The sequence below is a fragment of the Cherax quadricarinatus genome, chromosome 17 (assembly GCF_038502225.1).
Source record: "Cherax quadricarinatus isolate ZL_2023a chromosome 17, ASM3850222v1, whole genome shotgun sequence".
NCBI lineage: Eukaryota > Metazoa > Arthropoda > Malacostraca > Decapoda > Parastacidae > Cherax > Cherax quadricarinatus.
The window spans coordinates 33875569-33889887 of record NC_091308.1 but is presented as its reverse complement, the minus strand read 5'-3'; the positions used below and the strand labels follow the sequence as shown (position 1 = coordinate 33889887).

General features: G+C 45.1%; 1 non-coding gene across 1 annotated transcript; it reads left to right on the top strand.

The window, feature by feature from the left end:
* The first annotated feature begins 731 nt into the window (after positions 1–731).
* On the top strand, positions 732–866 carry LOC138852843 (U11 spliceosomal RNA). The gene has a single exon (XR_011392122.1). It is a non-coding gene; the product is annotated as a U11 spliceosomal RNA (small nuclear RNA).
* Positions 867–14319: the final 13453 nt, after the last annotated feature.

Sequence of the window (14319 nt, the reverse complement as noted above, 5' to 3'; positions counted from 1 at the left end):
ACATCACAGCACCTTCATCATACATATAGGAAACACATTATTGGTACTACTATTACTACTACTACTATTACTACTACTACTATTACTACTACTACTACTACTACTACTACTACTACTACTGCTACTACTACTACTACTACTACTACTACTGCTACTACTACTACTAATAATAATAATGTTTCTGTTTTTGACTCTCCATAGCAGTTCAGTGTGCGTCTTAAGATAGACGAGGTCGACCAGCAGGTGGTCTAGCGTTTCAAGACCTTATGAGCCCCTTGTGTACTCACCTATTTGTGGTTGCAGAGGTGGTGCCGCAGCTCCTGGCCATGCCCCTTGATATGGGCGTGACTGGATTCACTCTCTCTTTGCCATAGCTTTCATGAAAGTTATGAATTGATCTTTGTTGCTTCTGATTATTCCACTCCCCGGAGACTCTGAGGCTGAAGAAATTGTTCCTGACATTTCCTTGACCCTTATATAACCCGATAAAGAAGAAAACACAATCACTATCAGTCAGTTACTGTGCTACCAGAAGTGCGCTGACATTACAGTTCAGCTGACCCTCCAGCATCCCCATCTTCCTTCACTGTACTCTGCACTTTCTACTTCCAAGACTCAAGTCCGCCTAACCGGACGTGCATCGCAAACCCTTGATGAAAGGCCTAGAGCTATCATTCGAGTCTTCCCGTGGTTGTTTTGCATCTTATATGGCTTGTTCGCGATTATTAATATAAAAGGGTGTCTGTCGTACTAAGTGGCACTTGGGGCCTCGGCTCCTCGGGGTATGGCCATCAAGACATACCCGACACATAATTTTTTTAATTACCTGGGAAGTTCGTATGCTTTGCGCTCGGACGAGTTCAGCCTTAAATCTCCACTCTCTGGAGAGGCGTAGAATGAGAGGAGATATCATTGAAGTGTATAAGTGGATGACAGGCATAAACAAGGGAGATATTAATAAAGTACTGAGGGTGTCGAACCAGGTAAGAACCAGAAATAATGGATATAAGCTGGATAAATTTAGATTTAGAAAGGACATAGGTAATTACTGGTTTTCTAACAGTTGTAGATGCGTGGAACAGTCTTCCCAGTGGGGTGATAGAGGCCAGGACCTTGGGTAGCTTTAAGAAGAGACTGGACAAATATATGAGTGGGAGGGGCTGGGTTTGATTGGTGTCATGGGTTACGGGAGTTATTTCTTGAATAGCTTTAGGTAGAGATGGTTTTGATAAGGACCTGCCTCGTATGGGCCAGTAGGCCTTCTGCAGTGTTCCTACATTCTTATGTTCTTATGTTCTTATTACATAATACATACACAGAGAGAGAGAGAGAGAGAGAGAGAGAGAGAGAGAGAGAGAGAGAGAGAGAGAGAGAGAGAGAGAGAGAGAGAGAGAAGGGGGGACAGGCTCCTAAAGTCAGTACCTGACCACCTGAGCTGTGGCTCGTACGTCAGCTTGCGTGCGGCCAGCACGAGTTGACCCCCGAAACCCTCTCCATGTAAAACTCCAGGTAAACACACAGACACACACACAGACACACACAGACAGACAGACAGACACACACACACACACACACACACACACACACACACACACACACACACACACACACACACACACACACACACACACACACACACACAGATGATGCAGATGATGTGAAGTTGATGAGAAGAATTCAATCGGACGAGGACCAGGAAGAACTACAAAGGGATCTGGACAGGCTGCAGGCCTGGTCCAGCAATTGGCTCCTGGAATTCAACCCCACCAAGTGCAAAGTCATGAAGATTGGGGAAGGGCAAAGAAGACCGCAGACGAAGTACAGTCTAGGGGGACAAAGACTAAAAACCTCACTCAAGGAAAAAGATCTTTGGGTGAGTATAACACCAGGCACATCTGAGGCGCACATCAACCATATAACTGCTTAGCATATGGGCGCCTAGCAAACCTAAGAAAAGCATTGTACCATCTTAATAAGGAATCGTTCAGGACCCTGTACACTGTGTATGTTAGGCCCATATTTTAGTATGCGGCACCAGTTTGGAACCCACACCTAACCAAGCACGTAAAGAAACTAGAGAAAGTGCAAAGGTTTGCAAAAAGACTAGTCCCAGAGCTAAGGGGTATGTCCTACTAGGAGAGGTTAAGGGAAATCGACCTAACGACATTGGAGGACAAGAGAGATAGGGGGAACATGATAACGACATATAAAATACTGAGAGGAATTGACAAGGTGGACAGAGACAGAATGTTTCATAGATGGGACACAGCAACAAGGGGACACAGTTGGAAACTGACGATACAGATGAATCACAGGGATGTTAGGAAGTATTTCTTCAGCCAGAGTAGTCAGGAAGTGGAATAGTTTGGGAAGCGATGTAGTGGAGGCAGGATCCATACATAGCTTTAAACAGAGGTATGATAAAGCTCATGGTACGGGGAGAGTGACCCAGTAGAGGCCAGTGAGGAGGCGGGGCCAGGAGCTATGAATCGACCCCTGCAACCACAACTAGATGAGTACAACTAGGTGAGTACACACACACACACACACACATACACATACACACATACACACACACACACACACACACACACATACACATACACATACACACATACACATATTTCAACACGACGGCTGTGTCCCACAGGGGCAGGGTGACCCCCCAAAAAAAAGAAACACATTCACCATCATTCACACATAATCACCGTCTTTGCACAGGTGCCCAGATACTACAGTTTAGCTGTCACTTCAAACAGCCAATATCCCAAACCACGCCTTTAATGTGCAGGTATTGTACTTTCCTCCTCCAGGACTCAAGTCCGGCTGGCCAGTTTCCCTGAATCCCTTCACAAAATATTAACTTGCTCACACTCCAACAGTTCGTAAAGTCTCAGAAAACCATTCGTCTCCATTCACTCCTCTATAACACCCTCACACATGCCTGCTGTATGTCCAAACCCCTTGCACACAAAACCTCTTTCACCCCCTCCATCCTTTTCTAGGATGACCCCTACCCCACCTTTCCTCCACTACAGATTTATTCACCCTCCAAGTCATTCTATTTTGATCTATCTCTCTAAATTACCATACCACTTCAATAACCCCTCCTCAGTCCTCTGAATAATGTTTTTAGTAACTCCACGCCTCCTAATTTTCACAATAAAAATTCTCTGCATAATATTGACACCATACATTGCTCGTAGACACGATATTTCCACTGCCTTTAGCCTCCTCCTTGCTACAGCATTTACAACCCATGCTTTACACTCATATAAAGCGTTGGTGCTACTTTACTCTCATACACTCCTTACTTTTCCTCCATGGATAATGTTTTTTGTCTCCACCGGTATCTCCCTGTACCACCAACCCTTACATACATCAATTCTAGAGGAACCACCTCTAGATCTGTACTGGGGACCCTCACCCTCAGAAAAGAGAATAAATGTACTTCAGGGAAAACTCAAGATTCGCCCCGGAGCTGTTTGAATACTTTCTTCTTATACCTCCCCTAATGTTCCATGTGAACTTTATTTGTAAACAAAATGCATTAACAAAGATACAGTGTGAAAGAGAACAGAATGAATGACATCTCAGATCCTACATCTCAGATACTTCATCCAGCTCCCCAGCATAGATTTGCCTTCTGGATCGCAATACTGAGTCTCTGATAAAGGAAGCTGGCTGCTCTTGGGACATTGGCTTCTTTGATGAGTTTTTTTACTTAACTCTTTCAGGAATTTTAGAGAACACTTGCCCATGCTCCAAGGGTCTCCGACCCTACTGGGATGAAGTTACAGCTAGATGGCAGCCCTCTGTATATGAAAATCTTCCAGGTCTCTCTGAAACTGGCAGCCCCAGTCCCTTTTAGCTTCAGAGTATGGCAAGCAGGTGTCAGCCAACGAAGAGGCACAGGTGTAGTCCCATGCAATCAGCTCACCATCCTTCCAGGGTAGCATGGTGATTCCATCTGGGCGCTTTTGGTTTTCGTCAGACCACAGTATTTATAGTTCCTGTTAGGCTATGGCAAGACTTCTCTTGATAATGATGTTGACCTCCTCACACCTAGCATACTTCCCTTCTGATGTATGACGGATGAGACCATGTAGTCCAAATTGATCAGCTGACGCCCTGCCGCAAAGGCACCTATGTTTGGTGAGAATGGGGGCGGCTAGGCGAAGAGCTACACCAATCCGACTGGCCTGTGGGGCGAGGCGAGTGCCCAGGGATGAATTGAGAACAGCTGAAATGAAATCTCCTGAATGTTGTGCCTTCACCGAAGCACATTTTTCTTTCCTGAAACGTTGTTGAGCATTTTGTTGGCGATTTTTTCCATGAGTGGTTTGTCCCAGTGGGACTGTGCCTTTTGGGAGGAGCTGGTCAACTTGAAGAGTCTGCAAGGCTGTTCCACTGCGTGGCTGCTTCGATGAATTTTGGGTCGTGAGTTCCTACCGTTGGGAGACATTCTCCTACTAGTTCACTGGAAGCCATACACGAGGACAGCAATTCAGGTAATGCTACCTGCTTTGCTTTGCACCCCTATACCTCCCAGTTACATTAGAAGAGTTGCTGGATCCCACTGGTGATCTTCCAGTGATAAATTCAGTGCCTTCCTAAAGGTAGATCTCTGGAGTGCGTCATATTCACTGAGTGTTGGGTTGACGAACGAGAGTGCACACCTAGGAGGAGATACAGGCGTCATGGACATCCAGAACACTTATTCTCTCCTCTATCCTCATCACATCATTCAGTTTGTCCTTGAGGACTGTGTCGATGGCTTGCTATCCCAGAGATGCTCCCAATAGGATGCTTTTGGACGGGATGGTAGTTGAGGGTTCAGGAAGGATTGTTCACACATCTGTAACTATATCCTGGTTTGATGTGATGATTTTAAACTTGGAGGGACTGAGAATGAGTCTTAAGGCTTCTCGCTGTGACTTCACCAGTTGTAAGTCCTCTAGCAAGGACTCTTCTGTACCTGCCAAAGTGCCATCATCAAGGTACCGGATACTGAGTTCGCTGTGCAAGCTGGACGTTAGTTCTCTTACCGCCATCTAGAAGAGAAACAGAGCGAGTAGGTCACCCTGTTGAACACCCTCACTATATACTGAAATTGGGTTGGGGATATTGGCTGTTTGGAGTGACATTTTAACTGTCGCATTTGGGTGCCTCTACAAAGACAGTGATATGTGTGAATGATAGTGAAAGTGTTTCTTTCGTTTTTGGGTCGCCTGCCTCGGTGGGAGGCGGCCGACGTGTTGAATATATATGTATATATATATATATATATATATATATATATATATATATATATATATATATATATATATATATATATATATATATATATTATATATATATAAAATGTATATAATGTATATTATATATAAAGTCCTCTCGTTTTCCCTCTCCCTCTTTTCCTTCATGTCCCTCCGACATCTTCCCTCCGTCCATCATGCTCCTCCCCCTCCTTCCAGTCCTCCTTCCCTCTCATCCCTCCCTCCCAGAAGATGCACACTCCCCATCATAAGACACATTACCTAATGCCCCCCGACACAAGCACTCTGCTTTTTCAATTATTCATGCCATAATTTTTATTCATACCCCCTCTCTTCCAACCCAACTTTCCCCTTTCTATCGTTCCCTCTTCTCCTGTCTCTCTCTCTCTCTCTCTTTCCCCTCATTTCCCCCTCATTCTTCCCTGCCTTTCTCCCTCCCTTTATTTCCCCTCTTCCATACCTCCATCTAAAACCCTGTCTAATTTTTCTTCATTACCTTGGGGAAAAAGAGAAAAGATACCTCACAAATGGAAAGAAGAGAATACACAGTCTGGTAACTTTGTGTTTCGGAGGAAGAAGAGATGTGAGGAGGAGTAGGAGGAGGAGGAGGGGATGGAGAGGAAAGCGGATGAGGAGGAGTAGAAAGAGGAGGAGAGAGAGAAGATGGGGAAGAGGGAGGACAGAGGTGGAAGGGAGTTAGGGAGAAGCTTGGGACACACTTGCTTGTGAGAGGCATAAATTTACATGATGTATCGTGGGGGAAGCCTTAGCCTCTCCTGGCACCGCCTTCACTGGCCCTCCCTCTATGTTTGTGTCTCACTGGACTCTCTCTCCTTCTGATGGAAGGATTTCCATAAGAAAAGTATAACTACCTGTTTTGTCATATAGCTTTGAAGGAGTGTGAGGGACCTAGGAACATGAGCCTTGTACACAGGGTCATGTAGCCGACAACTCTCGGGTGTCGAAAGTTCTTCTGAATGGTCCCATCATCGGGGACTGAGAGGAGGTGAGTCGGTTTGCATGATCACACTCTCTTAATCCTAGGACACCGTGTGTGTGTGTGTGTGTGTGTGTGTGTGTGTGTGTGTGTGTGTGTGTGTGTGTGTGTGTGTGTGTGTGTGTGCGAGTATTTTTTTTAATTAATGCGATCGCAAATCTAGCTTTGGTTAGCCAGCGGTTGTTTAATCAATGAGCGAAGTAAGCAGCGTAGAAAGACTCGCTTCGGGAGATGTTTATTTGATGAATATAAGGCAACCATCGCCCTCCATCTTGATGAATTAGGCACACGTGCAGCGCCTGGGTGTCAACTACGGCGGAATCACTCCTCTTCTTCCACTTGCTTTCCTATAAAAGGCTCCGATCTCTTGTCTTTTAGACTGATAAAGCCCTCCCGGGTGGGCGAAACGTCTCTTTGATACCCAAGGGTCAATTCATCGAATTGTCGGTGTTTAATTCTTTTGAAGTAAACATCCTCCATCTTGTCCAGCAGCAGGAGATGGGATTGGGGGGGGGGGAAGGCTGGCAGGTAAAGTGATGCGTAATGAAAGTGAGTGAACTTACCTCGTACAGGGTTTTTTCAGTCTCTGTTGACGAGCAATTACAAGATGTTCGAAAGTGCTTCAAGTTTCTTGGCCGTCTTGCTTGCAAGACGGTCTACGTAAGCACCGCAGATTCAAACTTCCCTCGGCGCAGCTCCACGTCATCCCACACCTGAGCCACTAGTAAAGTCATTGACTCTGGATCTAGATCATAATTTTTGTTCCTGCAGAAGCAAATGCAACGTTGCTTCTTCCATAAGGCAGATACAGTTTCAAGTTGATAGCTGATGTGCATAGACATGAGATTCGCGGATGAATTAAAGCTCCGCGGTGACATAAATAATCCACATTGCCGGGAGATCATGTTGCTATACCTGGTCAAAGACAGTGTCCAGAGCAACTACACAGCCGTTCTTGCGATCCTTCACGAGTGCCATCATAGAGCGGAGGACCAGCAGTCACAGAGAAACCTCTGTCTGAAAATGTCACCTGATGTAAGATAACTGTCTCAAGAATTTTAGAAGAGACTGATATAAGTGAAACTGGTCTGCGGTTGCTTCATTCTTCAGTGATCTAGGACTACATTTATCCTCTTTGTTTCCTGCTTTCTCCTTCTCCCCTTCCTCTTCACTCCCCCACTCTCTCTCTCTCTCTCTCTCTCCCCGTTTCTCCCCAGCCCATCTTTCGCCTTCCTCTTCTCTCTCCTTTGCCCTCTTTTTCCATTTCTTTATCTCTCCATGTCCCCTCTCTCTCCCCCTCTTACCCCTCCCCGCCACTCAACCAGTCTTTCTTTTTCCCCTTCCCCTTTCTTTCTACCAGCAAACAGTCACCATTTCCTCCTCCCAGCTCTACTTGTCAGTATCAATTACTGAGCATGTGTCGCCCACCACATCTGTGTTGGGTGCCCCTTGATCTGACTTAAGGCTGACTCTATATCAGCATCAGGGAGTCAGACTAGCATTTGAATGTATGTGTGTGTGTGTCTGTGTGTGTCTGTGTGTGTGTGTCTGTGTAATTGTGTGTTGTGGGTGTGTGTGTGTCCTGGTGTGTGTGTCTTGTGTGTGTGTGTGTGTGTGTGTGTGTACTCGAGTTGTGTTTATGGTGGTTGAGTCTCAACTGACTTTGCCTTTTAAAATACAATTGCCTGTATTACAGGTTCCCAGCCTTCGTAGGCCCTACCATACCTACTGTGGAAACTGTGCTTTAAGTTTGCCTCTACCACTTTCTCGTGTATCTCATTCCGTTTATTTACCACCCTGAGACTGAACTTTATGACCTATCACCCCTGTGATAGGTCTGCCAAAGCCTCCAAGTATTTCGAATGTTTAATCATGTCTCCCCAGATCCTTTCTTCTATATTTGACAGATTCTGAGACTAGTCTTGTTACAAACTCTGTGCTTCGTCTAGTTTTATTTCATGATTGATTCGGTAAGGAGCACCATGCTAGGGCTAAATACTCCGTGTTAGACCAATTTCATATAGAAAGTCCTTAAAGATTCTTAAATAAAGTTTCTGTAGGCAGTTCTGAAATTATCTATCCTCACATGGGCTGCAGATGTTCTGCAGTTTATGGGCTGTATTACGTGTCTGGTCGCCTCTTCCATCCCCAATTTTCATGACTTTGCGTATGCTTGGGTTGAACTTCAATAACCACTTGTTTGACCATTTTTGCAGTTTGTCCAGGTCTGCCTCAGTCTGTCTCAGTCCTCTTCCGTTTGTATTCTTCTCATTAGTTTTACGTTCAAGCAAACATTGAAGCATATGACTCAAGCCCATCTGACAGGTCATTTATATATATTAAAAATAGTAATGATCCTAAAACTGATCCTTCTGGAGCTCAATTGTTATAGTTTCTCATCCTTAAAAATCTGTACTGTCCATCATTTAGTCCTCTGTTAATTTGGTGTTCCTTGATTCACTGTAAGATCGTACCTCTTATTCCTGCTGGTTCCTCCAATTTATGAATCCTCTGAGTGGGGGTGCAGTGTCAAATGCTTTCAAACAGTCCAAGGACATGCAGTCGAATTACCCTAGTCATGCTAGTTTGATTTCCGTTTCTCCCACAGAACTCTTAGTAGGTTAGTGGCCATGATGGTTTTCTATCAATAAGTTCCACCTTTCTATATGCTCAGCCAGTCTCACTATCTTTCATAAATATTTTGGAAAGTGTTCAAGTCAGTGATATTGGCCTATAATTTAGTGCCTCGTGTATGTCCCTTTACTTGTATTGGGATGAGATTTGTAGTTTTCCAGCTCTCCGGAATGTTTATCGTTTCCAGGGAGATGTTGTAGATCATTAATATAGATTTTCAAAGTTCTTCTGCTGCTCCTTTCATTATTTATGGTGATAAACCGTCGGCCCTTCACGGATTTTGTGTCTAATTCTTTAAATAGTTTCATTACTTCCTCATCTGATACATAAATTCTGTTCAGTATCTCGTGGTTAGCCATTTCAACCCAGCAGTGTGGCAACACCATCTTTACCTAGTCAATACCTTCTTTCATCTTTTGTTTAATTCCTCGCGAACTTCTTTATCCTTCTTCTGCGAGTTTCATTCCCTTCCTCTTTCTCCAGTTTCATTACTGCGTGTGTATGCGCGCGGGTGTGTGTGTGTGTGTGTGTGTGTGTGTGTGTGTATGTGTGTGTGTGTATGTGTGTGTGTGTGTGTGTGCGTGTGTGTGAATGTGTTTGTGTCTTTATGTGTTGTGTGTGTGTGTGTGTGTGTGTGTGTGTGTTTGTGTGTGTGGTGTGCACTCACCTATATGTACTCACCTATATGTATTCGCCTATATGTGGTTGCAGGGGTCGAGTCATAGCTCCTAGCCCCGCCTCTTCACTGGTCGATACTAATTCACTCTCTCCCTGCTCCATGATATTTGTCATACCTCTTCTTAAAGCTATTTATGGAACTGGCTTCCACTACTTCACTCTCCAGGTTATTACAGTTCCTGAGAACTCTAAGACTAAAGAAATACTTCCCAACATCCCTATGACTCATCCGGGTTTTCAGTTTCCAATTGTGTCCCCTTGTTTCTGTATCCCATCTCTGAAACATTCGATCCTTGTCCACCTTGTTAATGCCTCTTAGTATTTTATACGTTGTTATCATGTCCCCTCTATCCCTCCTATCCTCTAGTGTCATCAGGTTGAGTTCCATTAACCTCTCCTCATAAGATAAACCCCTCAGTTCCGGGACTAATCGTGTTGCAAATTTTTGCACTTTCTCCAATTTCTTGACGTGTTTGACTAAGTGAGGGTTCCATACTGGCGCTGCATATTCCAGTATAGGCCTTACGTACACTGTGTACAATGTCGTGAATGACTCCTTACTCAGATGTCTAAACGCCAATCTCAGGTTTGCCAATCTCCCATTTGCTGCAGCAGTTATTTGATTGATGTGTGCCTCAGGGGACATGTTCGTTATAATGCTTAACCCAAGATCCTTTTCTTTAACTGACGTTTGCAGCTGTTGGTTTCCTAACCTGTACTCCGTCTGCGGTCTTGTGTGTCCTTCCCCAATCTTCATGACCTTACACTTACTGGGGTTAAACTCCAGGAGCCATTTGTCGGACCATACTTGTAGTTTATCCAGATCCCCTAGTAATCTTAACTGATCCTCTCCCACTTGTATTCTCCTCATCAGTTTCACATCAGCGAAGAGTGATACTTCTGAATCTATTCCTTCCACCATATCATTCACGTATACAAGAAACAGCACCGAGCCTAGGACTGAACCTTGTGGAACCTCACTCGACACATTCGCCCACTCCGACACTTTAGTACGTACCAACACACGTTGTTTCCTTCCTGTAAGGTATTCCCTGATCCATTGCAGTACTTTCCCCGTTATTCCTGGCTGCTGCTCTAATTTTTGCACCAGTCTCTTGTGTGGTACTGTGTCAAAAGCCTTCTTGCAACCTAAAAACATGCAATCTACCCATCCCTCTTTCTCCTGTCTTACTTCTGTTACCTCGTCGTAGAACTCAAGTAAATTTGTGACACAGGATTTCCCATCTCTGAAGCCATGCTGACTGTCATGTACGAGCCCAATCTTTTCAATGCGTTCCACTACTTTTCTCCTGATAATCTTTTCCATGACTTTACATACTCTACAAGTCAGTGACACTGGTCTGTAGTTTAATGCTGCCTGTCTGTCCCCTTTCTTAAAAATTGGAACTACATGTGCTGTCTTCCACGCCTCAGGCAACTGCCCTGTTTCGATAGATTTACTGAAGATTGCTGCTAATGGCACACACAGTTCCTCTGCTCCCTCTCTCAGTATCCATGGAGATATGTTATCTGTGTGTGTGTGTGTGTATGTGTGTGTGTCTGTCTGTCTGTCTGTGTGTGTGTGTCTGTGTGTGTGTCTGTGTGTGTGTCTGTGTGTGTCTGTGTGTGTCTGTGTGTGTGTGTGTGTGTATGTATGTGTGTGTTAGTTACCATTTTGTCCTAGGCACATGTCGATTAGACACTAGGCCTGCTGTATATGCGAGTGTGTGTGTGTGTGTTTGTCTGTGCGTGTGTGTGTGTCTGTGTGTGTTTGTGTATGTGTCTGTCTGTGTGTGTGTCTGTACTCACCTAGTTGAGGTTGCAGGGATCGAGTCCAAGCTCCTGGCCCCGCCTCTTCACTGGTCGCTACTAGGTCACTCTCCCTGAACCGTGAGCTTTATCATACCTGTATGTGTATGTGTGTGTGTGTCTGTGTCTGTGTGTCTGTTTGTGTGTGTGTGTGTACTCACCTAGTTGTGGTTGCAGGGGTCGACTCACAGCTCCTGGCCCTGTGTATTCACTTGCCGCTACTAGGTCACTCTTCCTGCTCCATGAGCTTTATCATGCCTCTTCTTAAAGCTATGTATGGATCCTGCCTCCACTACATCACTTCCCTGATTATTCCACCTGCAGACAACTCTGTGACTCATGAAAGGCTTCCTAACATCCCTGTGATTCATCTGTGTCTTCAGCTTCCAACTGTGACCCCTTGTTGTTGTGTCCTATTGAAACATCCTGCCTTTGTCCACCTTGTCGATTCCTCTCAGTATTTTACATGTCGTTATCATATACCCCCTATCTCTCCTGTCCTCCAGTGTCGTCAGGCCAATTTCATTTAACCTCTCCTCGTAAGACATGCCTCTTAGCTCCGGGACTAGTCTTGTTGCAAATCTTTGTACTTTCTTCAGGCTAGGTGTGGGGTTCCAAACTGGTGCTGCATACTCCAATATAGGCCTAACGTACACGGTGTACAGGGTCCTGAACGATTCCTTATTGAGATGTCGGAATGCTGTTTTTAGGATTTCTAGTCACCCGTATACTGCAGCAGTTATTTGGTTTATGTGCGCCTCAGGAGATGTGCCCAAGATCCACCCCAAGATCTTTTTCTTTGTGTGAGGTTTGTAGTTTCTGGCCCCTTAGACTGTACTCCGTCTGTGGTCTTCTTTGCCTTTCACTAATGACATTGCACTTGGTGAGGTTGAACTCCAGGAGCCAGTTGCTTGAACAGGAGTGCAGCCTGTCCAGATCCCTTTGTAGCTGTACCTGGTCCTTGTCCTACTGAATTCTTGTCATCAATTTCACATCTGCAAACAGGGACACTTCTGAGTCTATTCCTTCCGTCATGTCATTCACAAATACCAGAAACAGCACCGGTCGTAGGATTGACTCCTGTGGAACCGCGCTTGTCACAGGTGCCCACTCTGACACCTCACCACGTACCATGACTCGCTGTTGTCTCCTTGACAGATATTCCCTGATCCATTGCAGTGCCTTCCTTGTTATCCCTGCTTGGTTCTCCAGTTTTTGCACTAATCTCTTGTGTGGAACTGTGTCAAACGCCTTCTTACAGTTGAAGAAAACGCAATATACCCACCCCACTCTCTCACTTGTCTTAATGCTGTCACCCTGTCATAGAACTCCAGGAGGTTTGTGACACAGGATTTCCCATCCCTGAAACCGTACTGGTTGGCGCTGATATGCTCATTCCTTTCAAGGTGCTCCACCACTCTTCTGATGATCTTCTCCATGACTTTGCATACTATACAGGTCAGTGACACTGGTCTGTAGTTTATGCTTCGTGTCTATCTTTTTTCTTTAAATTTGGGACTACATTTGCTGTGTTCTATACCTCAGGTAGTCGCCCTGTTTCGACAGATGTGTTGATTGTTTTTAGTGGTATACACAGCACCTCTGTTCCCTCTTTCAGGACCTATGGAGAGATGTTATTCGGCCACATCGCCTTTGAGGTATCTAGCTTCATTAGCAGCCTCTTCACTTCTTCCTAGGTTGTATGTATTGTGTACAACACTTGATGGTGTACTCCACCTCTCTGTCTTTCTGGAGTCCATTCTGTCTCATCTGTGAACACTCCTTTGAATCTCATGTTGAGCTCCTCCAATACTGCACGATCGTTTCTAGTGATCTCTCCTCCTTTCTTCATCAGCCTGATTACCTGTTTTCCTCCTGATGTGGCTGTACAACAGCTTCAAGTCAGATTTGGCTTTCGCTGCTATGTCACTTTTGTATTATCGTTGGGCCTCCCTTCTTACCTGTGCATATTCATTTTTGGCTCTGTGACTGCTCTCCTTATTCTCCTGGGTCCTTTGCCTTCTATTCTAATGCTCTTGCATGGGCCTCCTGCTGTTCTGTTGTGGGTTATACATTTCTGCAATTACCACCTTGGGACCTCCAGAGTGAAGTGGTCCTATTATGCAGTCTGTTGCTTCTCTGTCTCCTCCAGCTCATCAAAATCTCATTGGTTTTTGATTAGCAATGCCACTCCTCCACCCCCTCTGTTCCCTCTGATTTTCCTCAGGATCTGATATCCCATTTGAAAGATAGCATCTGTTTTCATTCCTGTGAGTCTGGCTTCTGTGAGAGCTATGTTGTCCAGTAATGCCCCTTTGACTCTTTCATGCCACCCCTCCTGCTTATTCTTTATTCCATTTGTGTTGATGTACCATACCTTCAGTTTCCTCTCCAACACTGCGTTCTGGGTGGTCTCTGAGGGTGGGGGATCTGGCAATGTGCTGTGAGATTCTACAGCATAGTGTGGGGTGGGGGCTCTAAGTGTTGATTGTGGTTTGTGTTGGGATAGCGTGTTTGGTTGTGGGGTTCTGAAGGTGGTTGTGTGTGGGCTTGTGCTTGCTGCTCTACCCCGCTCTGGCTGTCCTCTGCTGACTGTCCTTGTCTCTCTTCCTAGCCCATTTCGTTTGTGTCCTCCCTCAGCTTCTGTCGTTCTGTTCTTATGTCTCAGTCCAGGAACACCTTCTTGTATGTTGATGATTCCTGCAGTCATGGTTTCTCTTGCAGGCTCCTGTTCCACACCGTTTCTGTCTTGAAAATCAGTTTGATCAGCCAGTTTCTCCCCTTCAAGTCCCCCCCCCCCACTTCTCTGAAGATTTACTATCTCACTCATGTCCTCCTCGCCAATTTCATTGATGATGTTTTCACTCTCCTATGTTTTTTCCTGCCAAATTTCATTGTGTCCTCCCCTTGCTCTCCTGAAGC